The 15,777-nt window shown below is 43.8% G+C and overlaps 1 protein-coding gene across 12 annotated transcripts in view; it reads left to right on the top strand.

The window, feature by feature from the left end:
- Positions 1-674: 674 nt before the first annotated feature.
- The window catches only part of PLCB4 (phospholipase C beta 4), a 426,442-nt gene continuing 411,339 nt past the window's right edge, over positions 675-15,777 (top strand). For 7 of the 12 annotated variants that reach the window (XM_058684909.1, XM_058684911.1, XM_058684901.1 and 4 more), the window contains exon 1: positions 676-896. The gene's annotated coding sequence lies outside the window, so the exon portion shown is untranslated. Of the gene's footprint in view, positions 897-1,046; positions 1,181-15,777 lie in introns of those variants that run through there. The other 5 variants (XM_058684908.1, XM_058684910.1, XM_058684900.1 and 2 more) reach the window with 2 other exon arrangements.

Below are 15,777 nucleotides of genomic sequence, written 5' to 3'. Positions count from 1 at the left end.
GTCTCTGAGGTTGCACTTGGGGGAGGACTTTTTGGAACCACTTACTCTGTGGCTCAGTTTAAACCTCGAGAAAAAAAGGGGGGGGATAATAGCACTTGCTTTGGAAGATTGTTTTAAGGATTACTTGAATAAAAAGCGTTTAGAATAGTGCCTGAAGCCCTGTAAGCGCTTTATGTGTTTATAAAACAAAATGTAACCAAATAAAACACCTCCCCCACCTCTCGCCAGCCGCTTTGGGGTACCAGTTGCCGCCAGTCCTGACCCCCCTCCACTTTTCACCGCCACTCCCGCCCCGGGGCCCACGCTGCTGGTCTCCTAGCGGAGCAGGGTGCCACTCCCCCCTACCCCCAAGGTTCTGCGCCCCGCGCCACCCAGCGCGCACCCCGACCCCCAGACACTGGGCACGTGCCGCGGGGTTGGGGCTGCGGTGGACTGCCGGGGAGACCCCCGAGGAGTGCCCCGCAAGGCGGCTTTCCCGGATGCCCCACCCACCTCCTCCCAGCGCGGTCCGCGACCCTCCAAGAGTCGCTCGCCCCAGGCCGCGAGGCTGCGCCCCCGGCCCGCCGGGCGCCCCCTCCCCGCCCGCCGGCTCGCGGCAGCCGGGCGGCCAGCCCTGCCCCTGCCCACCCCCAGCCCAGCCCGGGCGCGCCGCACTGGGCATGCTCCGTAGCCTGGGCAGGTTGGGGCTGCGAGGCGACAGCTTGGGCTCTGGAGCCGGGAGGCGAACCGGGAGGGAGACTCGGGGCTGGGGCGGAGGGAGCGGCCGGCCACGAAGCGGCGGCAGGGCCCGGGGCCGGGGACACGCCGAGCCCCGCGGGCGGGCGGGCGGAGCGGGCCGGCGCTACCCCTCGGGTTCGGCAAGGAGCGCCCGCGGAGACCCCCCGCCCTCGGCAGAGGTGAGGATCGCGCGCGGGGAGGCGGGGAGGCGGGGAGGCAGGGAGGCGGGGAGGCTGGGGGCGGGCGGGGGCCGGCGGGAGGGCGGGACCGGACGCGCCGGGAGGGGGCTCGGCGGCCCGCTCTCTAGGGGGGGAGGGGGCTGGTGGCGCGGGGAGCAGTAAGTGAGCCGCACCGCAAACAAGATCTCACACACAGACGCGCGCACACACGCGCGCGCACACACTGGGTCTCCAGGCGGCGGCCGTGGCCGCATCCCCGGCAGCAGCTCCGGGCCAAGTGACAGGTAGGAGAAGGCATTTCGGGTCCCGCCCGAGGATGCTCCCGCCCGCCCGGGCCCGCCGGGCTTGTTTGCTCCCGGCGGGTGCGTCCCGGACGCGCGCGCGCGCACCCGGATGCCCTGCCGGGGAGCCGGTGCAGGTGCGGGGTGCGAGGCGCCGAGCGCGCGGGAGGCAGGGGTCCTCGCGCCACCCCCTCCTCTATAATCATCGCCCACTGGGTTTCCTCAGACTCGGTGCAGACATTCACCGCTTCTGGCTAGAAATAGCTCGGCCCGACGTGTATATGATTATTTTGGTTGGAAATAGTTGGCACTGTGCAAAGCATGTAAATGTGTATGCATGGGGATCTTCTTACCTCTTCTGGAGAGGTAATAGAAATGATTATTTCCACTTAAAACAACACTGACAGGCCAGCATTCGGTGGGGGGCAGTGTTCCTGCCTCCTAAAGGCATATGAGTGATGGAGATTAAAGGCTGTCTTATTTTCAGAATTTTAAAGTTGCCTTTTCTTTAACTAATTAGACCCTGTTTATATAGTACAGTACTTCTGACTGTAGACTTTATAGGCAGGACAGTATAGAAATACGGAAATACAGAATTCAATTTCCAGTTGTTTCTAAATGTACCTTAATCTAGAATCATAAAACTCTCATAAAGTATCATTTTTCTAGAGAAAATACAAATGTCCCTTATATTTTTAAACACTTGCATGTATTTGAGAGATCACTTCCTACTCCTCTTTTTTTTTATACTCTTGTAGTGAGTCTATTGTTATAAACACAGATGTTTTAAGTTTAATTTCGTTCAAACCATTAATGGCAGGTCACTTTTTTTTTTTTTGCCATAAATATGATACATGGTGGTCTATAAGTTAAGTTATGAGTGTGTGGAAATAGATGCTTAATAATTGTTTGGCTGGCAATAATATCATTCAAACATAGCTCTATGATACCTAAAATTGTATTGAGTTTCCTCTTTAAAGAGAAATAAGATTCATAGAGTAAACATGACTAGGAAAAGCAACTGGTGAATTTACCTGGGCCATCTACAAAGAGGGTAAGAAAGTGTCTAAGGAACTGTGTTCTTCAGGACAAACTGTGTGTGTGTGTGTGTGTGTGTGTGTGTGTGTGTGTGTGTGTGTAAAATTTAACTTTATCCTTTTAGTTTTTTCAGGACTCTTGGTTTCAAAAACATGTGGTTGAACTGAGAACCTAATGTTATGTACTCTTCAAACTTCAGTGGCCTAAGTTGTAAAGTCCTCTAGAAGCACAGAAATCCAGCTAGGTAGGGGCGAGTGGTTTAATCTGCCATTATCCATGTTATGTAATCTAGAATGCTGTGTTTTTCATAGGACAGTCTTGCATAGTTTTCAGCTGGTGTTTCAATCTATTATGTCATCTTCATTTTGAACTGTAGAAGTTTAATAAATGATTGCCATCTTGGGAGAACACCTGTTTTCATAGAAATTTACTTCTTAAGAGCATTTTTTTATCGGCATTTTTATATTACGAGACTTGCTGCCAGAGCTAGTAACCCTTTGCATATAACATAGCAGAGCTAAAGGCACCCTCTATTAGATTAATTGTGTTATTACTCAACCATCCGAACTTCGTTTTGATTTAGCTTTGATGATATCACCACCCAGCTTTGAATTAATGGCTGTTGAAAATGCTATTCTACAAGTAACTGTCAAAACAGAATTTCTAAGACTCTGATCACTGGATACACATTTCTATCTGTCAGAATAATTCTACCTTTATTTTACAAATGCACACCCACACAGAAGAGCTTTGTTCTCAAATACTGTCTTCTGAGTTTTATATTTGTGTGCCTAAAAATGTGAATGATATTAAACTGCTTATGTCCCTGGAATCTTGAGGTGGTATGTTTTTGCTTATGAGATAGCGAAAACTGGAGGTTTCAAGAGTGGTAGGGTTACCAAAAAGCTTCTGCAGAAGTGGACGTTTAAAATCTTTAAAATCTGTCACTTTGAGCTATTTCGTGTCCAGCAGACACCTAGCCAGTGCCTTTGACCCTGCTCTTTTGTCTTTCCCAAGAGTGCATCCAACTGTCTTTGCCTTCCTGTGTACTGCTGATTTTGGTAACATGGGCCAGTTATACTTATTAAGAATTGAAATGTGTTTACCTAGTAGTTATTCCAACCCCTTTAAGTTAAAATTGGGGTGAAAGTGACTTTTCTTGCTGCTGTATTTTCCTTAAACGGATCAAACTGGCGTGCTAATTTGTGAACGGATGTGATAGGAGTGAAGTCAGCTTCTGGATTTTGTGTTGCATTTCCATCCTAAAACTTTCAGATGTGGTCAGCAAACTCAAATATCACAATTAAGTAATACGTTTTATGGATTATGTATTTATTTGTTTAGTGTTTATTTTTATTTTTGAGAGAGAGACAGAGTGTGAGTGGGGAGGGGCAGAGAGAGAGGGAGACACAGAATCTGAAGCAGGCTGCAGGCTCTGAGCAAGCTGTCAGTACAGAGCCCGATGCGGGGCTCGAACTCACGAACTGCGAGATCATGACCTGAGCTGAAGTCGGACACTTACCGACTGAGCCACCCAGGCGCCCCCTCCCGTTTTATGGATTATTTTAAAAAATTGTTAGTAATTAGCTGCTGAGTTTGATTGTTGACGTTTTAAAGTCTTGTATTGAGAATAAATTTTTATCTTTTTGAATCACAGCACTTAATGTAGTCATAGAAAAGAAAGATTATTTCTCATATTCTCCACAAATGCCCTTAATAGTGAACTCAAATATTTTTGGAGAAGCAAAGATATTCTTTGAAACTTAAAATTATTTACCAGATTGCAGCTAAGTTGTCGTCCTTTGTGACCACTTGTAAAGTAGAGATGAAACCGCGTGTTTATTGGCATTCATGACCTAGGCTTTTAATAAACTGGCTATCACAGTAGGTCTTGTCAAACCAAGAACTTCTGCGTTTTATACGCAGAATGAGGTCAAGGACTAATGGAGACGCTTTAATGATCACACTTAGTATTTCATGTCCAGACTGAAGTTTCTAAAATAGGTGATTTTCCCCTTGTAATGTGAACTTGTAGGCCATATTAGTGTCAGCCAAAAAGACCCACCGTCTATCGAGAAATAAATACAGCTTTTCATTGCTGACGGTGGGCAGCAGCGACTTTCTGTGGTTTTGCTGGTGGCTTTCAGGTATTAACTGTGTCTGCAGGGACACTGCTTAGTTTTCATTACTGTCCATTCTGTGTTCTTTGTCTCCCCCGTGGTGTTTAGGAAATACAATAACCTTACATAGGTCTTTCCCCCATTCCTTGTTATTTGTTTTTCTGTGTCATAGTTTCTTTTTTGATAAAGCCTTCCCCTTTCAAGTAGAAATACTTCCTCAAGGTGTAGTATTGTTTGTCTAGTTATACCTTAGAATAATAGAAAGGTCTGGCACATTCAGAGGCTGTGATTCTTTAGCTAACCAAATATAAAAATGGGTGGTTTACTTCTACTCCCCCAGTGGAAGTAGAGCTGGGTGATAATGCATTACTGAGTAGGTGAGGGAAAAGTTTGCATTGCCCTCATGGGAATTAAGCCTGCTTTCAAAAAAAAAAAAAAAAAAAAAAAGAAATCACCCAGAGTTGCTTTTTATTCTGAAGGCCAATTTCACTTAATTGCAACAACCGCCCCCAAGTCCCACTTTGTAAAAGTCTCTGTGGAAGCTCATGCCTTTGGATGCTTTTCATATGCTCAAGGTGTAATCCCAAGTTCATAGAGGAAGTGGAATCACTAAAACCCTACCTTCCAGGTCTTAGCTGGGAGATCCTTCTGTGCAAGAGGATGAATGGTCAGCAGTTTTTATTTTTCTCTGCATGAACTCTATCCACTTTTTCTTTTCTGTTCTTTGAGGAATCAAAATAGTTGAAAGATACATAAATCAAAAGAAAGTTTTTCTCTGAACACCTCTGTAGCCTACTACCTATAAATCCTTCAATGAGAAGGTCGCATACCAAGTGAAGGCCAGATAGCCTTATCTTATCCTGTTGACTGGGAGTCTCCTTCAGGGCTCCTCTCCCATGATCCTTTGGTATGCTGAGGGTTGGGAAATTCTACCTCTAGCTACCACACCACCCTTGGGCCAGGCAAATCACTGCTCTAAGATCCATTGCTCTTAAAGCATTCTTTTCCTCCTGAACAATTAAAGGATGTTTTTGGCTCCCTGACATGGCTGAAGTAGCCATTTCTTTAGAACCAGAGGAAGAGGGTCACTTGAAGTAATTAGTGATAAGCGGCTCATCCAGAGAGAAGAGACCACACAGACCATTAGATTTACACTTGACAGCTTGTGCTCACTTCTAGAACAGGAGTTCTTCTTCTTGGGTCTACCTCGTAATGGTTTCAGGATGGACTTTGGTGGGTCTGTGAGTATAGCTGGCAAATGAATTACATCTTTATTTGCACTTACTTCCAAGTGACAGACTAAGTATTATTGTCGCTCTGAATCTTGATGTTTAATGGGTTGCAAAAAAAGCACATATACTACTAGGTATGTCCAGTTTGTTTTTCTTTAATTATTTCGGTAAGGATATTCCAATGTAGTTTCCTTTGCACTTGATTTTTTAAAGTTTATCTATTTATATTTTTGAGAAACAGAGAGAGAGTACAAGTGGGGGAGGGGAAGAATGAGAGGGATAGAGCACAGAGCCCGACGTGGGACTAGATCCCATGAACTACAAGATCATGACCTGAGCCAAAATCAAAAGTTGGACACTTTATCAACTGAGCCACCCAGGTGCCTCATTTTTTTTAAAAAAAATTTTAATGTTTATTTTATTTTACTTTTTTTTTTGAGAGAGAGACAGAGTGCAAGTGGGGGAAGAGCAGAGAGAGAGGGAGACACAGAATCAAAAGCAGGCTCCAGGTTCTGAGGTGTCAGCACAGAACCCAATGTGGGGCTTGAACTCATAGATCACGAGATTATGACCTGAGCCAAAGCCACCCAGGTACCTTCTTCCTATTTTTTTTTTTAAGTTTATTTGTTTTGAGAGACAGTGTGAATGGGGGAGGGGCAGAGAGCCAGGGAGAGGGAGAGAATCCCAAGCAGTCTCTGTGCTGTCAGCACAAGCTTGACACGTGGCTGGATCTCACATATGGTGAGATCATGACTGAGCCAAAACCAAGAGTTGGATGCTTAACCAACTGAGCCACCCATGCAACTGTGCACTTAATTTTATGCGTTTAAAAATATTACGGGTGGCTCAGTCAGTCAAGTGTCCAACTCTTGATTTTGGCTCAGGTCATGATCTCGTGGTTCGTGAGTTCGAGCCTGGCATTGAGGTCCGCACTGACGGTGTGGAGCCTGCTTGTGATTCTCCTTCTCTCTCTCTCTTTCTCTGCCCTTCCCCTCTTCATTCTTCCTCTCTCTCTCTCTCCCCCAAAATAAATAAATACACTTAAAAAAATATTATGCTCATAAGGGTCTATACAATCCACTAGATTTTGAGGGTGGGGTCTGTGACCCCACTGAAGGTAAAGGACAACTGCTCTAGAAACACTTCGTCTTAGAGACAGGTGGAGGGTAAGCACGGGGTGGTGGGGGTGGCAGGGGCTGCACACTTTCAGCAGTGTGACGTTGCTAAGACCCTGAGGTGTTGGAATCAGGCAGACCCGAGTTCAAATCTTGACTGTGTTATCTATTAGTGTGTGACCCTGGGCATCTACTCAGTTCCCCCGTCTGTAACACAGGGAGAATGACTCCACAGGACAAAAGTGCCCGGCACTGTACTGTGCACAACACTGGGTGTTGTGTTACTGTTGCTGTTGCTGCTACTGTTATCAGTCCTTCTGATGCTGCTAGGGTTACTGCTCACCCTCTCGTTCTCCTCCTCTGTAGGAGCAGATGTTGGACCTATCCTTACAAAGCAGGCTGAGTCAGTTCCTGTAGAACTTAGGACGCTTGCTCTGCTCTCCCTGCAAGTTACAGAAAGTTCTGGGCACCTTTTTGGGCTGCTGTGAGGTTCTAGATCTTCCTCTGGATTCTCTGTGACTGTGGTTGGACAGGGGCATGTGACATTAATTCAGCCCTAACTGCCTCAAATTCGGTGACTGTCACTCAGTGAGTCAGATGCTGTCACCAGGTCATCTGTGCCTCCCGCCAGGCTTGTACAAGAGACCATAGTAAGCCATCAAGGCCTGGAAGGAGAGAGGTATCCACGAGAGCAGTTTGGAGGTCGCTGGTGTTAGGAGGCTTGGTGGCTCCTGTTTTCCCACTGGGGCTTCAGTGGGTGCACTCAGTGTCTCCACTTTACATGGTAACAGCAACAGTGGCAACAAAACAACAGACATTTGTTGAGCAATTAAAGTGTGCCCTGTCATTTAATCCTTTTTTGGGTGGTTACTGGTAGTCTCTCCATTTTACACTTGGAGGCTTGGGAAGGTAAAGTGACTTTGTGGGGTTCAGTTTAGAGGTAGGATGCAAACCCAGGGAGACTGATGTTGGAACGCCGACTTCTAACCATTGGGCTGTTATCTGCAGCTGAGGTACATGCTGCCGAAGGATTTGTTGCCATAAAAACCTTTGTGACCTGGGGCGCCTGGGTGGCTTGGTGGGTTAAGCATCTGGCTCTTGATTTTGGCTCAGGTCATGATCTCAAGGTTTGTGAGATCAAGCCCCACATCGGGCTCTGCACTGACAGTGTGGAGCCTGCTTGGGATTCTCTCCCTCTCTCTCTGTCCCTCTCCTGCTTGTGTGCTCGCTCTCTCTCTCTCTCTCTCTCTCTCTCTCAAAATAAATAAACATGGGGAAACAAAAGCTTTGTGACCATTATTTTAAGTGACTGGGGTGAGGGATGACAGAGAAGCTTCTGGCAACCCTGCTGTAAACATGGCATTGAAATAGGAAGTTGAGCATCACACCACGGGTCTTCATCTAATCCTACATAGTTTTGTTTCCGCAGGTGCATGGGCCAGAGTCTGAGAGAAGGAGATTACTAACTACTACTCTGGGGTAGCCTAAAAAAGAGTTTTAGATTTCTGCAGGGCCAACTTTTTACCTGGTAAGGTCCCTCCTGGTGCCATCCAGGGTGTGGCACACTCTTATTTTTCTGAGGGCCAGGTAAACAATAGGTAGCTGCCTGGGTGTTAGAGACCTTAGGGAGTGGTAGGGGTCTCATGTATCCAGGAGGCCTGTAGTGCCCCTTCCTAGGGAACAGCTGCCATGCAGGGCTGACACGTTTGCGCCAGGTGGGCATGGAAATTCTCTACAATCTTAAGAGAAGCATGAAATCCAGATTTATTTTTAAGTGTGTGATCTCATTTAAAAATGTTTAGAAATGAATTAAAGAAAAACAAGCATGTCAACCCCTGGGGTGGCCAAACAAAACCCACTTGTGGAACGAATTCTGTCCGTCAGGTCCCGTTTTGGTCCTTTTGTCAACTGCACTGGGAAACGCTGAGTACTAGAAAGGGTCAGTACTGTACTTTCATCTTTAAGTAAGCATGGCATCTTCTTTATTCATGCGTGGCTTTTTTTCCTGTTAAATTTCTTACAAAGGTTGCTATGGCCATTTATTTTCAGTGCATATAGATCTTAGATTCTGAATTTCTGCCTGTTTTTCCTCACCCTCATTATTCTAAGACGTTAGCAAATTTACAAAGTTAAGGGAGGCAGGACATGGTTTTCTCTCCGATTACATGGTGCTGCTTTAAAATAAGAATACCTTGGGGTGCCTGGGTGGCTCAGTTTAGTGTCCAACTTTGGCTCAGGTCATGATCTCATGGTTCATGAGTTTGAGCCCCACATTGGGCTCTGTGCTGATAGCTCAGAGCCTGGAGCCTGCTTCAGATTCTTTGTCTCCCTCTCTCTCTTCCCCTCCCCTGCTTGTGCTCTGTGTGTGTGTGTGTCTCTTTCTCTCAAAAATAAGTAAACGTTAAAAAAATTAAAAAAAATAAAACAAGAACACCGTAAGTGTGGAGAATTAGGTGACTTCATTTATGGGGACATGCAGGTTTTTGCATACGTCACAGTCTCAAACTCAAACCAGTCCTCCACAACCCCCCAGCTATTTGGTGTTTGCTGTACCTGTCCTGGACATACAGAATGTAGATCTGTTTCTGCAGGTTAGCTTTGCAAGGTGCAATCTACTTAACAGCCCTCATTTTCCTTTTGGTTCTTAAATGAGTGATCACAAGTGATCAAATCAGAGTAAAGTCCCTTTGAGATGGATTTCTCCCATATCTGCTGATGCATTATCATTGGGCAAATCACCAAACCCCTTCTAGGATTTCTGTTAATTTTTTATTTTCACTGGTTTTTAAGATGATGAATGTGATGCATTAATATGTACCAATCCAAATGACAATATAGAAACACAGAAACAAAATGTAAAATACTCTTACCCACCTGCACTTATCCCCAAATATGATCATTGGCAACAGCTTAGAGTGCCTGTTTCTTCTCCCTTTTCTGTGCATTTATGTGTGTAAGTATATATTCATCTTTTTATTATTATATAAGTACCATTATTCTGTCTACACTTTTTTGTGACTTGCTTTTGTCCAATTAAGGTATGTCATGAAGCTCTTCCCATGTCACTGTACTGGTTATCTTTTTCCTTCTAACATTACAGAAACTTTGGTAGTGTGGGTACACCATATTTTATTTAACCATTCACCTGTTTTCACTGTTGCACACTGGAAGATTGGAAGATCATTGTACATAGGTCTTTGTGCACAAGTGCAAGATTTTATTGTAGCTAAGTTCCTAGAAATAGAACTAATTGGTCAAAGGGGTATGCATATTTTACATTTTGAGAGAGCAATGCCAAATTGCCTTTAAGAAAGGCCTCCAAGGAATTTCTATCTCATGGAACTTCAAATTATGAACATATCCTCTAACTGAAGCCTGTCTCATGTTGTTACATTGTTTCACTAATTCAGTGGGATTTCATTTATATACCGTGCACCAGGAAATGACTTGAGAAATAGCCTATGTCCTTAAATTTCTTGAAAATGCAATACTTAATCAAAATGAATTCTCAGTTCAGAGGCCGGTTTAAAAACTCCTTAGTAAAAAGATACCTTGCAGACTCTGAATTGAAAATCTGTATTCTGACCAGTTTGGCTAGCTGTGAAATTCTAGATTTCTCACACCAGGGACATGTCATAAGTGCCCTTGAATATGTGGTCAGAGAACTGAGGCACTGGAAAGGCAACAAAGGTTGATTTTGACCTGAGAAAATCAAGTTAATTTCATTGCTAAAAATTCTGTCCAGGCGTATTTATAGCTTTTGACTTTCAAATACTTACTTATTTAAGAATCTCATTTACTTTCTACTTAGAGAATTATAAAGTTCAGAGGTAATGCTATTTTATTGAGATTTATTATTTAATAGATACCTGAAGGTAATTTTGGTAATATTTAGAAATGATATATAGACAAATGATATATATATATATATATACATTAGAAACCACTCTTTATTTTCATTTAAAAGAGAGATACTGGGAAAATGCAGAAAATCCAGGTCACTGATTCTCAATTTTTTTCAGAAGTCACAACTTCAACAACTATAGTTGTGACCAATAACACGAAGTGAATTAGTACTTTTTAGAATTTTGTGCCATCCCTTGAAAGACTGACTTGCTTGACCTTAAAGTATCGTGGGATCAGGTTTAGTAATCTTGATCTGGATAAAGTGTAGGAAAGTAAAATATTTCTGTTTTTAAAGATGGCTTTGGTTCTCTCATGTCTCTCCAGATATCCATTTAAAAAAATTTCTGGTTAGGTTGGCAGTGACATTCGGATTCTGATTGTGTGCCTTCTGCATGTTTATTTTTACAGCACGCTGAATTGTAGAAATATGGTAGGATTCATTTATATTTCCTTGGCATCGAAACCTTGCTATTCAAGAAAGTGTGTACTAGGTTTTGCTCATGGAAATGTTGCAATGATTTACAGTTTACAGACAATTTCCTTTGATAATGTCTGTGAGAGCCACAGTGGAGGGCCCCACCTGGTCACTCTTTAACTCTGTGTCGTTCAGGGCCTGCCAAGGAACAGATGGCATGTGTAAACTGAGTCCTGCAGAGGGTTTAATAAAGGGACCCTTTGGAAGGTATGGGCAGGTGTAGGGAACACAACCAGGTGGGTGCTGCAAAGGGACTTAGCAACGGTGGGGAGCTGTTCTTGTTCTGATTGAAGGGGAAAGAAGGGCTGTCTGGCATGAGCTGTGTCCTTTCGTAGGGGGACACAGTCGACCTGGAATGTGCCTGCAGGGACACCGTGGGGGAATAAATATGCCTGCCTCACGCTTCCCTTGCCCCCCAAGCTTCTGTCTGGTGCCATCCATTAGCTGAATCCAGTCAGAAACCAAAGGGCACAGGGGAGGAGGCAAGGCTGGAGAAGGATGGCAAATGGGTCTGGGGAGTCAAATGGTGGACTCCACCCACCTGCCATTCCTTAGCAGAGGTATCAGAGGTCAGGCCAGGGTGGAAAGCCCATGGCCTGGTTTGGTGGGCAAAAAAGAGCAAACAGCTACAATGATTACATTTAAATTGAAGATGGGAGTGTTCTACCATGCCACATGGCTAACATCAGTAAGATTTGTGTGGTGGGCCTTAGAGAAACCTTTTTTTTTTTTTTTTTTGGTAATTTTTGGTTCATTTGAAATGGATTCTGTTTCTTGGCATATGCATAGAATGGAAAACTTTATGGGTTTATCTGAAGAACCAAAAGTATAGGCTGTAGACAGCTGAGACAGAAGAGATTCATAAAGTCTGTCAATATGGAGTTGGATACCTAACATATAATTCTTTTGCTTTTAATATTTTATGAAAATATTTTACTTAAAATGTCAGGTACCTGGGGGAAGAGACTAGGAGGAAATTAAGGTTATTAGCAGTAATTTCCCTTCAAAGAAGTCAATTTAACTGAATCATTAGCATCACTGAATGGAAACGAACAAGCTTTATTTTTCCATTTGTTCAACATGGCAGTAAGACTCTGAGATTTTGGGCTCATTTATTTCCTCGTTTCCGTGGCCCTGTTGTTTGAAAAGGTAGACTGCTCTGTTTGGTTTGTGTACTTGTTCTGAATGAACAAGCAGTGAAACTTGATTAGAATCATAAAATCTTACTGCTGAAAGGAATATCAGAGTTCATCTCTTCTTACCTCCACATGTTATGGTGTAAGAAAGCAAGGCAGTAGCTGTTAGCAGCTACCACTGTGCAAATTCCCTGAGTTGGTGACTCTGGGGAAGTCACGTCACTTTGCCAACCCGAGGGATTGTAGATTAGTTCACTTTTGCTGTTACCTTACACACTCCCGAAGTCCTTGACTGCAAGTGCTTGCTTGTTCAACTTCTGAAGTTTTATGTATTAGAGACAGAGCTTGCTGAACCTCTTGTCCACCACCCAGCTCTTAAAATGGTATTCTCTGGAGGTCTCTTCCTGACTCCTCTTGCTCTGTTTTCTTTCTGTACAAAATAACTCATCCACTTCTACCATTTTTACAACCTATTTGCTGATGACTCCTATATCCCTGACCTCTTGTCTGAGCTCCCCTTGTAGCCTGTTGTCTGCTGGATAGCTTAACATTCAAATCCTATGGATACTTTCACATCAGTGTGTCCAAAAGAGAAGTCCTCAACTTCGCTCCAAATCCATGTCTCATCCTGGGTTTTAAATCTTCGTGAAACAAGTCACTGATTTGTGGAGTCTATCTCATGAGTACCTTGCAGTTCTGTGTGCTTCTCTCCATTCCTGTGCCTGAGTTTTGTTCTTAACATTCTGTGCATTGATTCTACCTGTAATTTAAAAAAAAAAAAAAATTAATGTTTATTTTTGAGAGAACTGGCAGCACGGAGCCCGATGTGGGGCTTGAACTAACGAACTGAGAGATCACGACCTGAGCCAAAGTCTGACACTTACCCAGGTGCCCCTATTCTACCTGTAATGTTTTAATCTGCCTCCCTGTTGTTCTCTCATTCATTCCTTATCCTTGTGTTGTGCTGGCTATTAAGTGAGTCAGGTACTGTAACAGCAAGTGAGTTGCAGCTCTTGCCCTCAGGGCTTTACAGTTTACTGGAGGAGGTGGATAAATAGCTACTTTATAAATTTACATCTCTGCCGCTTTACCCCTTTCTCTTTACTCAGCCAAAGTAATTTGCACAAAACAAATCTTTCCATAGTGTTACTTCTGAAATGCTTCAACAGCTCCTTATTGTTTTCAGGACTGAATTCTGTTTCTCTGATTTGCCAAATATAAGCCATCCCCAGCCAGACCGCAACAGTGAAGTTTTAATGCTTTAATTTGCATCACCTGTACTAAGCTACATTAAAATTCTAAGAATACGAGGTCGGTGGCCATAGTGCCTTTGCTGACTTTGCACTCGACCCCCTTCTGCAACTGGCTGAATCCTGCACATCTCCCACAGTTGTCTCCTTCCCTGACTGGATTTCAGCTCCAGGTTGGATGTCCCCACCTTAGTCCTCCTGTTGAATGGTTTGCCAATTTTAGCCACAGTACGACTTTCTTGGGGGAAAGGAAAAATCTGGCGCATATTGGAAGACTAAATCATCGTCTCTTAAGTGATTGAATAACTAAATGCCATTATCGCAGAGTCTGCAGATTGGGCAAATTAAGGAAGCAGTCTGATGAGTCAGCAGAAGAGGTGCCATGTTACATAAATTGAAACCATCTGCAGACTTACAACGGAGGGAAAACATATTCCCTGATTATTTACACTGGCCTCTGAGAAGTAGCACAGTGATCAGTTTGGAAGGATGATCAGTAGTTTGAAAACTCTACATTCATTAAGTTTCCTGGCAGAAGTTCTGATATTGATAGTATCCCAGAACCAGAGGAGACATTTCCCTGAAGATAGCTTATCATTCATTCCTGCTGGGCACACTCTCACATTGTTTTTTCTATGTTATGAGTTCGATTTTAATCAAGTTCTGCTTATTTTTCTTACGGCGTGTTAGATCTCCTAATCAGAGAAGCTTTTTTTTTTTTTTTCCTACTTGACTAGAAACTCACAGGAAAAATGTATTTATTTAATCAGATTATTTTTATTAAGTGGGACTCTTGGTAATCTAAAATGCTTTGTATTTATTTTCTTGTAGCATTTTATTTTCAAAATGGCCTGTGAACATATCAGTGCCAGACAGAGAGAGAGAGAGAGCGAGCAGGAGAGCTATTAATTAATTGAAGGAAAATACGCTGCTGAATATTGTTTTTAAGAGAGCATCTTTTGTAGTTCCCAAATCAGGAGGAGCATTTTATTTATGATGTTGGTTTGAATCCTACGATGATAGTGACTGTGATGGTGTTAACCGTGCTGCCCGTCCCACCAAGCTTACGGTGTCAGTTGTGGTTTAAGAGGTAGAGTTCCTGGGGTGCCTGGGTGGCTCAATCAGTTAAGCGTCCGACTTCAGCTCAGGTCACGATCTCCCTGATCTGTGAGTTTGAGCCCTGCGTCGGGCTCTGTGCTGACAGCTCAGATCTAGAGCCTGTTTGGATTCTGTGTCTCCTTCTCTCTGCCCCTCCTCTCTCTCTCTCTCTCTCTCTCTCTCTCTCTCTCTTTCAAAAGTAAATAAGCATTAAAAAAAAGAAAGAGGTATAGGTTCCTTCTTTGTAATTGGCATCTTTTTGATTTAGCAAATTTCTTTTAGCTTTGTGTTGAAAAAGGTGCTGGCGAAGTATGTTAATTATTGGATATATCATCATTCCGATTTGAATGGAGATAACATTTAGAAGGATGGTAGGTTAGCTACTGTAGGTTTCACAACAGCACCATGAAAATACAGATAGGGAATATTTCCTTTCATTTAGCCTTTTTTTGGACCTGTGAGGCCCTCTGAGAACCTTAAGGCTGGCCTCATTCTGTCCATTCTTCATTCCCTTTGAAAGAACTTCAAAGTAACTAGTTAGAAGTTCCTCTCCCCTCTGTCATCAGCAGCATACAGAGATCTCTTGTGCCGCTACCAGAGGGAAAGGAGTGCGTTTGGAAGCGCAGATGATTTGGGTGTGAACCTTTGGTGAAAGTGGCCGCCCTTGAAGCCAGCTGTCCTGCACCCTTCTGCTACATGTTAATTTTTATTTCCTCAGCTTGCATTGATAAATGTGGCAAACCAACAGCTTTTACATCAAGATTGATAACCAGGAAGAAGCCACTCCTCGATTAAGAGCAACAATGCGGCTGGAAATGTTGCACTTTTTACCCAACCAAGGCTCTTCCAGGCTTTGTCAGAGAGGTGAAGGCATAAATTACCTGAAAGATATACCTCACTGCTGAATAGGGACAGTGGTTTGGAATATCTCAAGAAAAATTCCCGAGAGCAGCTGTTTGATTGCAGAAGGGGTATGATGCAAGGAACAGAGAGCTAGTGAATCAGTGCTTCCTCCCCTCACTCGAGCTGCAAAGACCATCAGAAAGGAGTTGTTACGCATGTGTACACACACATGCACAGTTGGGGACCGTAGGCTCATAGGCCATGCTGTGGACCGGGATGTGTCAAAGGGCACCCTATAAAGAAATGGAGTCAGTTCTTTGATTCTTTTGAGTCATTACAGGGTGGCTTTGTGATTTTTCAGAATGTTGTTATTTCCCAGGATACTTG

This window comes from Neofelis nebulosa, chromosome 9 (genome assembly GCF_028018385.1).
Source record: "Neofelis nebulosa isolate mNeoNeb1 chromosome 9, mNeoNeb1.pri, whole genome shotgun sequence".
NCBI classification, from domain to species: Eukaryota; Metazoa; Chordata; class Mammalia; order Carnivora; family Felidae; genus Neofelis; species Neofelis nebulosa.
Note: the sequence above shows the minus strand (reverse complement) of the source record. Positions and strands in the feature narration are given on the sequence as shown.